Source organism: Apium graveolens, chromosome 7 (genome assembly GCF_009905375.1).
Source record: "Apium graveolens cultivar Ventura chromosome 7, ASM990537v1, whole genome shotgun sequence".
Taxonomy (NCBI): Eukaryota; Viridiplantae; Streptophyta; class Magnoliopsida; order Apiales; family Apiaceae; genus Apium; species Apium graveolens.
Window position 1 is genome coordinate 82,697,356 of NC_133653.1, and position 9,108 is coordinate 82,706,463.

General features: G+C 42.9%; 1 non-coding gene across 1 annotated transcript; it reads right to left on the reverse strand.

The window, feature by feature from the left end:
- Positions 1-234: 234 nt before the first annotated feature.
- Positions 235-341, reverse strand: LOC141675556 (small nucleolar RNA R71). The gene has a single exon (XR_012556203.1). It is a non-coding gene; the product is annotated as a small nucleolar RNA R71 (small nucleolar RNA).
- Positions 342-9,108: the final 8,767 nt, after the last annotated feature.

The following is a 9,108-nucleotide window of genomic DNA, read 5'->3' on the forward strand; positions in this document are numbered from 1 at the left end:
GGAGGAGCGGCAACTGAAGACCCCAACATGCACATAAGGAATTTTGTCGAGATCTGCAGCACTTTTAAGTATAATGGCGTGACTGATGAGGCTATCAAGTTGAGGCTTTTCCCATTCTCACTGAGGGACAAGGCTAAAGACTGGTTACATTCTGAACCAGCTGGGTCCATCACTACGTGGCAAGATCTTGCGCAAAAGTTTCTGGTGAAGTTTTCTTCGATGGCAAAGACTGCTGCTATGAGGAGTGCTCTTACTCAGTTTGCGCAGCAACCTACAGAATCTATGTGCGAGGCTTGGGAACGCTACAAGGAAATGTTGAGAAAATGTCCACATCATGGAATGCCGGATTGGATGGTGATCACTGGTTTCTATAATGGTTTGGGGGCCCAATCTCGGCCCATACTCGATGCAGCAGCTGGAGGCGCCTTATGGGCTAAAAGCTATACTGAGGCGTATAATCTTATAGAGACGATGGCTGCAAATGAGCATCAAAACCCAACTCAGAGGATGACGTCAGGCAAGGTAGCAGGTATTCTGGAAGTTGATGCAGCCACCGCTATTGCAGCCCAGCTCCAAGCGCTATCAATGAAGGTTGATTCTCTGGCTACGTATGGAGTTAATCAAATAGCTATGGTTTGTGAGCTTTGTGCAGGTTCTCATGCTACGGATCAGTGTTCTCTTGTCAACGAATCTGTTCAGTATGTGAATAATTATCAGCGACAACAGCAGCCTGTGCCAGCGACCTATCATCCTAACAACAGAAATCATCCAAATTTCAGCTGGGGGAATAATCAGAATGCTATTCAGCCACCATATCAGCAAGGAGTGAGTAAACAGTTTAACCCACCTGGATTCCAGCAACCATAGTGGTATGCTACAAGGCAATCATATCCTCAACAGGGAAGTGCAGCTGCACCTACTAGTGCTGATTTTGAGGAACTTAAGTTGTTGTGCAAGAGTCAGGCGATTTCTATCAAGACCTTGGAAAATCAAATCGGTCAATTAGCCAATGCAGTGCTCAATCGTCAACCTGGCACTCTTCCCAGTGACACGGAAGTACCAGGCAGGAAGGAAGCTAAAGAGCAAGTCAAGGCTATTACCTTAAGGTCTGGAAAAGTAGCTGATGTTGAAAAGGCAAAAGAAGTAGAAGCTGAAATTAGAGGTGAAGAATCTAAGCAAAAGGAGAAAGCGGCGGAACCAAGGAAGACTACTGTTGAACACACTCTACCTGAGGCTAATACAGGGGAGAAACAGCTCTATCCTCCACCACCTTTTCCTAAGAGATTGCAGCAACAAAAGCTGGATAGACAGTTCGGGAAGTTTCTGGAGGTGTTCAAGAAACTTCACATCAATATACCTTTCGCTGAGGCTCTGGAACAAATGCCCAGTTATGCGAAGTTTATGAAGACTATTCTTTCAAGGAAGGTGAAACTGGATGACCTTGAAACCGTTGCTCTCACGGAAGAATGCAGCGCTGTTCTGCAGCAAAAGTTATCACCAAAACTGAAAGATCCAGGAAGCTTCACCATTCCTTGCACCATTGGCAATCTGACTTTTGACAAGTGCCTTTATGATTTGGGAGCAAGCATTAATCTGATGCCGTTGTCGATCTTTAAAAAGCTGGATTTGCCTGATCCAAAACCCACATACATGTCGCTACAATTGGCTGACCGTTCCATTACTTACCCAAGGGGCATAGTTGAGGATGTGCTCGTCAAGGTGGATAAGCTCTTCTTTCCAGCAGATTTTGTTATTCTGGATTTTGAGGAAGATAAGAAGATTCCCATAATCTTGGGAAGGCCTTTCTTGGCTACTGGCCGTACCTTGATAGATGTGCAAAAAGGGGAACTTACTATGCGGGTCCAAGATCAGGATGTGACCTTCAACGTATTCAAGGCAATGAAATTCCCTACAGAAGATGAGGAGTGCTTAAAATTGGATGTGATTGATTCTGCGGCTACTTCGGAACTCGATCACATGCTAATGTCTGATGCATTGGAAAAGGCCTTAGTGGGGGATTTTGACAGCGATGATGAAGATAGCAACGAGCAATTACAATATCTGAACGCTTCTCCCTGGAAGCGAAAGCTGGACATACCATTTGAATCTCTTGGTACTTCTGACCTTAAGAACGCTGAAGGGAAGCTCAAACCATCAATAGAGGAAGCACCTACCTTGGAGCTCAAGCCATTACCTGAGCACTTGAGGTATGCTTTTTTAGGTGATTCATCTACGTTACCTGTTATTATTTCATCTGACCTTTCAGGTAGTGAGGAAGACAAGCTCTTAAGGATTTTGAGAGAATTCAAATCGGCTATAGGATGGACCATAGCAGACATCAAGGGGATAAGTCCTTCATATTGTATGCATAAAATTCTGCTAGAGGAAGGTAGTAAGCCAACTGTGTAACAACAGCGAAGACTGAATCCCATCATGAAGGAGGTGGTGAAGAAAGAAATTCTAAAATGGCTAGATGCAGGCATCATTTATCCTATTTCTGACAGCTCGTGGGTGAGCCCCGTACAATGTGTACCTAAGAAGGGAGGTATCACTGTGGTCGCAAATGAAAAGAATGAGCTCATCCCTACTCGAACAGTTACAGGATGGAGAGTATGCATGGATTATAGAAAATTGAACAAAGCCACAAGGAGGGATCACTTCCCTCTTCCATTTATTGATCAGATGCTTGACAGATTGGCGGGTCATGAGTATTTTTGTCTTCTGGATGGTTATTCCGGGTATAATCAGATTTGTATTACACCAGAGGATCAGGAAAAGACTACCTTCACTTGTCCATTTGGCACGTTTGCTTTTCGTAGAGTTTCGTTTGGGTTATGTGGCGCCCCGGCCACCTTTGAGAGATGTATGATGGCTATATTCTCTGACATGATTGGAAATAACATCGAAGTGTTCATGGATGACTTCTCCGTCTTTGGACACTCATATGATGAATGTTTGAATAATCTGCGCGCCGTACTCAAAAGATGCGTGGAAACTAATTTGGTGCTCAATTGGGAGAAATGTCATTTTATGGTGCGTGAAGGCATTATCCTTGGGCATAAGGTCTCTAGCAAGGGTCTGGAGGTGGACAAGGCCAAGGTGGGAGTCATTGAAAATCTTCCCCCACCTAATTCTGTGAAAGGAATCCGTAGTTTTCTTGGTCATGCGGGTTTTTATCGGCGATTCATCAAGGACTTTTCAAAGATATCTAAGCCATTGTGCAATTTGCTTGAGAAAGATGTGCCTTTCAAATTTGATGATAAATGTGTGGCAGCATTCGAGACTCTCAAGAAGAGTTTGATCACTGCACCAGTTATTACAGCACCAGATTGGACAGAACTGTTTGAGATGATGTGTGATACAAGTGATTATGCGGTAGGTGCAGTTCTGGGACAGCGCAAGAAAAATCTCTTCCATATGGTCTACTATGCGAGTAAGACTTTAAATGGTGCCCAATTGAACTACACCACTACTGAGAAGGAGCTTTTGGCTATAGTCTTTGGTTTTGAGAAATTTCGATCTTATCTGCTTGGTACGAAAGTAACAGTATTCACTGATCATGCAGCTATTCGCTATCTGGTTTCCAAGAAGGATTCGAAGCCGAGACTCATTCGTTGGGTGCTTTTACTTCAGGAATTTGAGTTAGAGATCAAAGATAGAAAAGGTACTGAGAATCAAGTAGCTGACCATCTCTCTAGGTTGGAGAATCCCGATTCTACTTCACAAGATAGGACGTTAATCAATGAATCTTTTCCGGATGAGCAGTTGTTTGCAATTCAGGAGGAAGAACCATGGTTTGCAGATATTGTAAACTATCTCGTCAGCAATATAATGCCTCCTAATTTGACATCCGCTCAAAAGAAGAAGTTTCTGCATGAGGTGAAGTGGTATATGTGGGATGAACCATATTTGTTTAGACAGGGAGCTGACCAGATCATCAGGAGATGTATCCCATTCTGTGAGACGGAGGGGATATTACGAGACTGCCATTCCACGGTTTATGGTGGACACTATGGTGGTGAGAAGACGGCAGCTCGTATTCTGCAAGCAGGTTTTTTCTGGCCTACTTTGTTCAAGGATGCTCATCAGTTTGTTTTAAGGTGTGATCGTTGCCAAATAGTGGGAAATTTGTCAAAGAAGGATGAGATGCCATTAAATGTGATGCTTGAAGTTGAGGTCTTTGATGTGCGGGGAATCGATTTCATGGGGCCTTTTATCTCGTCTTGCAATAATCAGTACATCTTGCTGGCAGTCGATTATGTCTCAAAATGGGTCGAAGTTAAAGCTTTACCGACAAATGATGCAAAGGAAGTGCTAAATTTTCTTCATAAGCAAATTTTCACAAGGTTTGGAACACCTCGGGTAATCATAAGTGATGAAGGATCGCATTTTTGCAACCGTAAGTTCACTTCTATGATGCAGCGTTATAATGTGAATCATCGAGTAGCTACTGCCTATCATCCGCAAACAAATGGTCAAGCGGAAGTGTCTAACAGAGAGATAAAGCGCATTCTAGAGAAGGTTATTTGTCCGTCAAGGAAAGATTGGTCTTTAAAGCTCGATGAAGCTGTTTGGACTTACAGAACAGCATACAAAACTCCACTTGGGATGTCACCGTTTCAGTTGGTGTACGGTAAGGGATGTCATCTACCTGCGGAGCTTGAGCATAAGGCCTACTGGGCATTGAAGAAGTTGAACCTGGATTTAGATGCAGCTGGTAAGAAAAGAATGCTTCAGCTTAATGAACTTGATGAATTTCGACTTCAAGCGTACGAAAATAACAAAATGTATAAGGAAAAGGTGAAGAGGTGGCACGATAGGAAGCTACATCCAAAGTTATTTGTGCCAGGGCAACAAGTTCTCTTATTCAACTCTCGGCTCTGACTTTTTCTTGGGAAGTTGAAATCAAGGTGGTCTGGACCTTTTATTGTCAAAACTGTGTTTCCACATGGAGCGGTGGAAATTTTTGAGAATGATCCAGACCAAGCATTCAAGGTTAACGGTCAGCGGTTGAAGCACTACTATGGGGACATGGCAAACCGTGAAGTGGTTAGTGCCATTTTGTTGACTACTTGAGAAGGGTACGAAACGTCAAGCTAATGACGAAAAAGAAGCGCTGCGTGGGAGGCAACCCATGAATTGTTGTTACAGGAACCCTTAGAAGTTAATTACCTATCCAAAAACACAAAAAAATCAGAAAACAGGGGCTGAAAAAAAAAATTTCCAGTGACCCCCTGAGCGCCCGCTCAGCTTTGCTGAGCGACCGCGCAGCAAGCTGAGCGCCCGCTCAGTTTTGCTGAGCGACCCCTCAGGGATCGAGTACCAAAATTTTTTTTACAGTTCAGAAAAAAAAACACACAAAAACAGTTTTAGCCCATAAACCCACGATTTGTTCCCACTACCCCATCATGTTACCCCTTAATTTCCAAACCCTAATCTAATCCACACCCTATATATACATACACCTATCCTACATATCTCCCACAAAACTTCATACACTTAAACCCTCTCACAAACATCAAAAATCTGTTCTTACACACTTTTATTCACGAATCAATGGCACCCAAGAGAGCACGCACTATTGACAGCAGCAGCACAGTTCCTACTGCTGATTCATCGAGGGGTACTGCTGTAAGGCCTCGGTTAACTGACAGAGCCACGGAGGAGGAGTACACTAGGCTGTTGGGGAAGCCGATTCTGAAGGAGAGGGGGTTTTTACCATCGGGGAGGGATGGTGAGTTGCTGCCCATGATTGCAGAGAAGGGGTGGATAGCTTTTTGTGAGTCACCCGAAGCGGTACCGATGAGCGTTGTTCGCGAGTTCTACGCGAATGCGAAGGCCGAAAAGAATGGGTTTTCTGTGGTCCGAGGGCTGACGGTTGATTATCATCCTGCGGCGATTCGCCGTGTGATTGGACAGCGAGAGAGGAAGCCCGAGGAGGAGAACTGGAATGAAAAGACTGCTGAGGATTTTGACTTGGATTTGATTTGTGCTACTCTCTGTCGATCGGGCACAGTGTGGACCTGCAGGACCGGCACTAATGAGTATCGTCACTTTCCGGCGATCGCCATGAACAGGTATGCCCGTGCATGGAATGCATTTATTTGTGCTAATATTTTGCCTTCTTCGCATGCACACGAGGTCACAGTTGAGAGAGCACAGTTGTTGTGGGGAATTCTGAATGAGGAATACTATGTGGACCTTGGTGAGTTTATCTACCAAGGAATTCTTAAGTTTTTGAGGGGAGCGAAGCATATGAACATCCCTTATGCATCTACGGTTACGAAGCTATGCCGAGCAGTGGGAGTGAACTGGCCGGCTCATGAGCAGTTGCAGTTGCCAGCAGCTCCGATTGATTCTGGCACTCTGAATGGGATGCAGGAGTGGACCGGTGGTGAGCCTGAGGAGCATGGGCTGGGTTATCGTCTTCCAGGAGGGCGTCCAGCACGAGGTGCTACTATGGCTAGGCCAGGGCGTGATGAGGCTGGTTCTTCGAGAGCTCAGGAGGGTGCTGGGATGGTTGATGCCCAGTATAGGAGGCTTTCACGGCGGATGGATGCCATTATGAGACGCAGAGCAGGTTTGCTCAGGAGCTCACCCTTGCGTTAGGGACTGCTTTTCGAGGCCTTGGAGCTGATATCCAGTGGCCAGTTTTTGGTGAGGACTCTGCATACCCGCCGCCTGATACTCCACCCACTGAGGGTGATGATGATGATGACTCCGAGTAGGTATACCCTGTGTTCCTTTCTACTACTTTCACTGAGGACAGTGAAGATTTTTAGTTTGGGGGTGGTAGTTAAGGAATATTGTGTGTGTGTCATTTAGTTGCATAGTCATGATAGTTTAGTTCATATAGTTGCATAATTTATGCCATATAGTTTTTTTTATGAATGTCATGTAGCTCATGCATTTTTTAATGATCCCTTTTGCAATAATTTATCGACTGAATTGTGATATTGATGCGAGTGTAGTGATAGCATTAAAGTGATATTAAGTTGTGTAGATTGATATGCATGCTAGAAACAATTATAAGTCCACTAAGTCTTAGAGAATGCGTAAGGGCTAGATTGTTGTTATGATTTGGTTGTTTTCAAGGTCAATCTACTTATTATGCTTAGAATTCGATTATAGGTTCTTAGTGATAAAGGCATGAAAAAGAAAAAATTTTGGAGAAAAAATATGGAAGTTGTTGCTAGTTGTGGCTAGGCGTCAAATGGCTAGTAGCCGGCTCGCATATGGTGCGAGTAGTCTAGGGTTGAGCAAGATGGAGCGAAACGCACTTGCTCAGAAGTTATTAAAAAAAAAAATTGCATAATTGATCAAGAGTGGGCTCTTTGGTATTCGAGTTATTAAGTTCTTAGGGGACTTTGTGCCTAGTGACCTAAGGCTTTTAGAGTCTGGGATCCGCTAACCTAACGCTCGTTACATGGATACCATTGTATAAGTCTTTTGTGGACCTCACTCATTGCACGGTCAAATAAGCATTTGAGTTGTAAATAAAAAGCACGATTTCGTAGTAAGCTCCAGAGTTCTTATAGTGTTGTATATCACTTTGTGCCTAGAATTTTTTATTCTTTGTATAATCGTAGGATTGCCTTGAGGATAGTCTAGTCATAGTAATTGGTCTAGTTCCGAAGCATATCTGTTAAGCATTTGCACACACCACGTTTCTGGCTGTATGTCCGTTTGCATGAGTTTATTGATCTTTAGTTGTCTAACTGCATTCGTTGGGATGTGGCAATTTGGTTGATTAATTGTAGTAAGGGGGATCGCTGCATTTTCATATAGATTGCATTCATGCATGTTTTTATTTGTTTTTGAGTCTGTGACGCTTGAGGACAAGCATCGATTTAAGTTTGGGGGTGTGATAAGTGGCATTTTATACCACTTAGAGCGTCTTAAAATGACTTAAATTGGTGTCTTGAAATCAAGTATTTTGTGTATTTGATGCGTTTTTCTAGTGTTTATGCATTTCAGGGTTTTAGTTGCATTTCGGGGGAGGAATCATCAAGAATAAGCCTTGGCATGTGTTCACCATTGCGAGAGGAAAGAAACGGGTAGATTACGGCGAAGAAACGGAGCAAAATCAGAATTTTTCCAGTAGAGGTCTGAGCACCCGCTCAGCATTGCTGAGCGGCCGCGCAGCAAGCTGAGCGCCCGCTCAGCTAGGCTGAGCGGCCGCGCAGGGTAGGGAAAAAAGACAATTATTTTAGGACTTCTACTTCTGTTTGGTTTCCACTTCTATGTAATCTGAGTTTTATGGGACTATTATATAAGTAGATTTGAGACGTTTTCACAAGTGTGGATTGAAGAAGATTGTGTTTTTACGCAAGGAGCGAAGGAGATAAGGAAGAAGACCGATTTAGCACACCGCAACGAAGAGGAAGCATATCTTCTTGTGATTCTTGTTTTGTTGTAACGTTGGATGCTAGTTTTCTTGCTTTGAACTTATTTACTCTTGTGACGTACTCTGTTTTAATATAATTAGTTTAGTTATTATTTTCTTGTGTTTGTTTATCATGATTTCATATGAACCCATGATGATGATAAGTGCTATTGTGGGCTAATCGTGATCATGGGGTTGCAACAGATTTATTATGGAATTCTTTAGTTAATTGTTTAATACTTTAGTGTGTGATGATTGCATGATATCTAGTATTGGTTGTGCGTATTCGTCTTATGTGCGTCGCGAACATATAAGATAGGGTGTTAATCTCTTGTGAAGCGACGGTGGATCTTGAGATTTAAAACTTGCCATGCTAGCATAGGTTCATGTACATTGTGCATGATTAGTGGGTAACTCTAACAATTTTATTTGCCCTATGTAATCAAAAAGAATAACTTGTGCTTAAATCGTTGTGTTGTCAATTTCTGTAGACATATGGGAACTCAACATAATTGATGACTATTCAACTTCTATCTTAATTGTGGATGCTTGGTAGAATGGTATTAGTACAATGAAAGTTGGCTTTTATCAGTTTCGTGTTATTCGATTAATATCATCACTGTCACATGCTAAAGGTAATAACAATGGCTATAGAAGGAAGTAATAATGAAGTTGTGATCTCATGAGTGTTTTATTATTGATAAATTGAAGTGTTAGTTAAG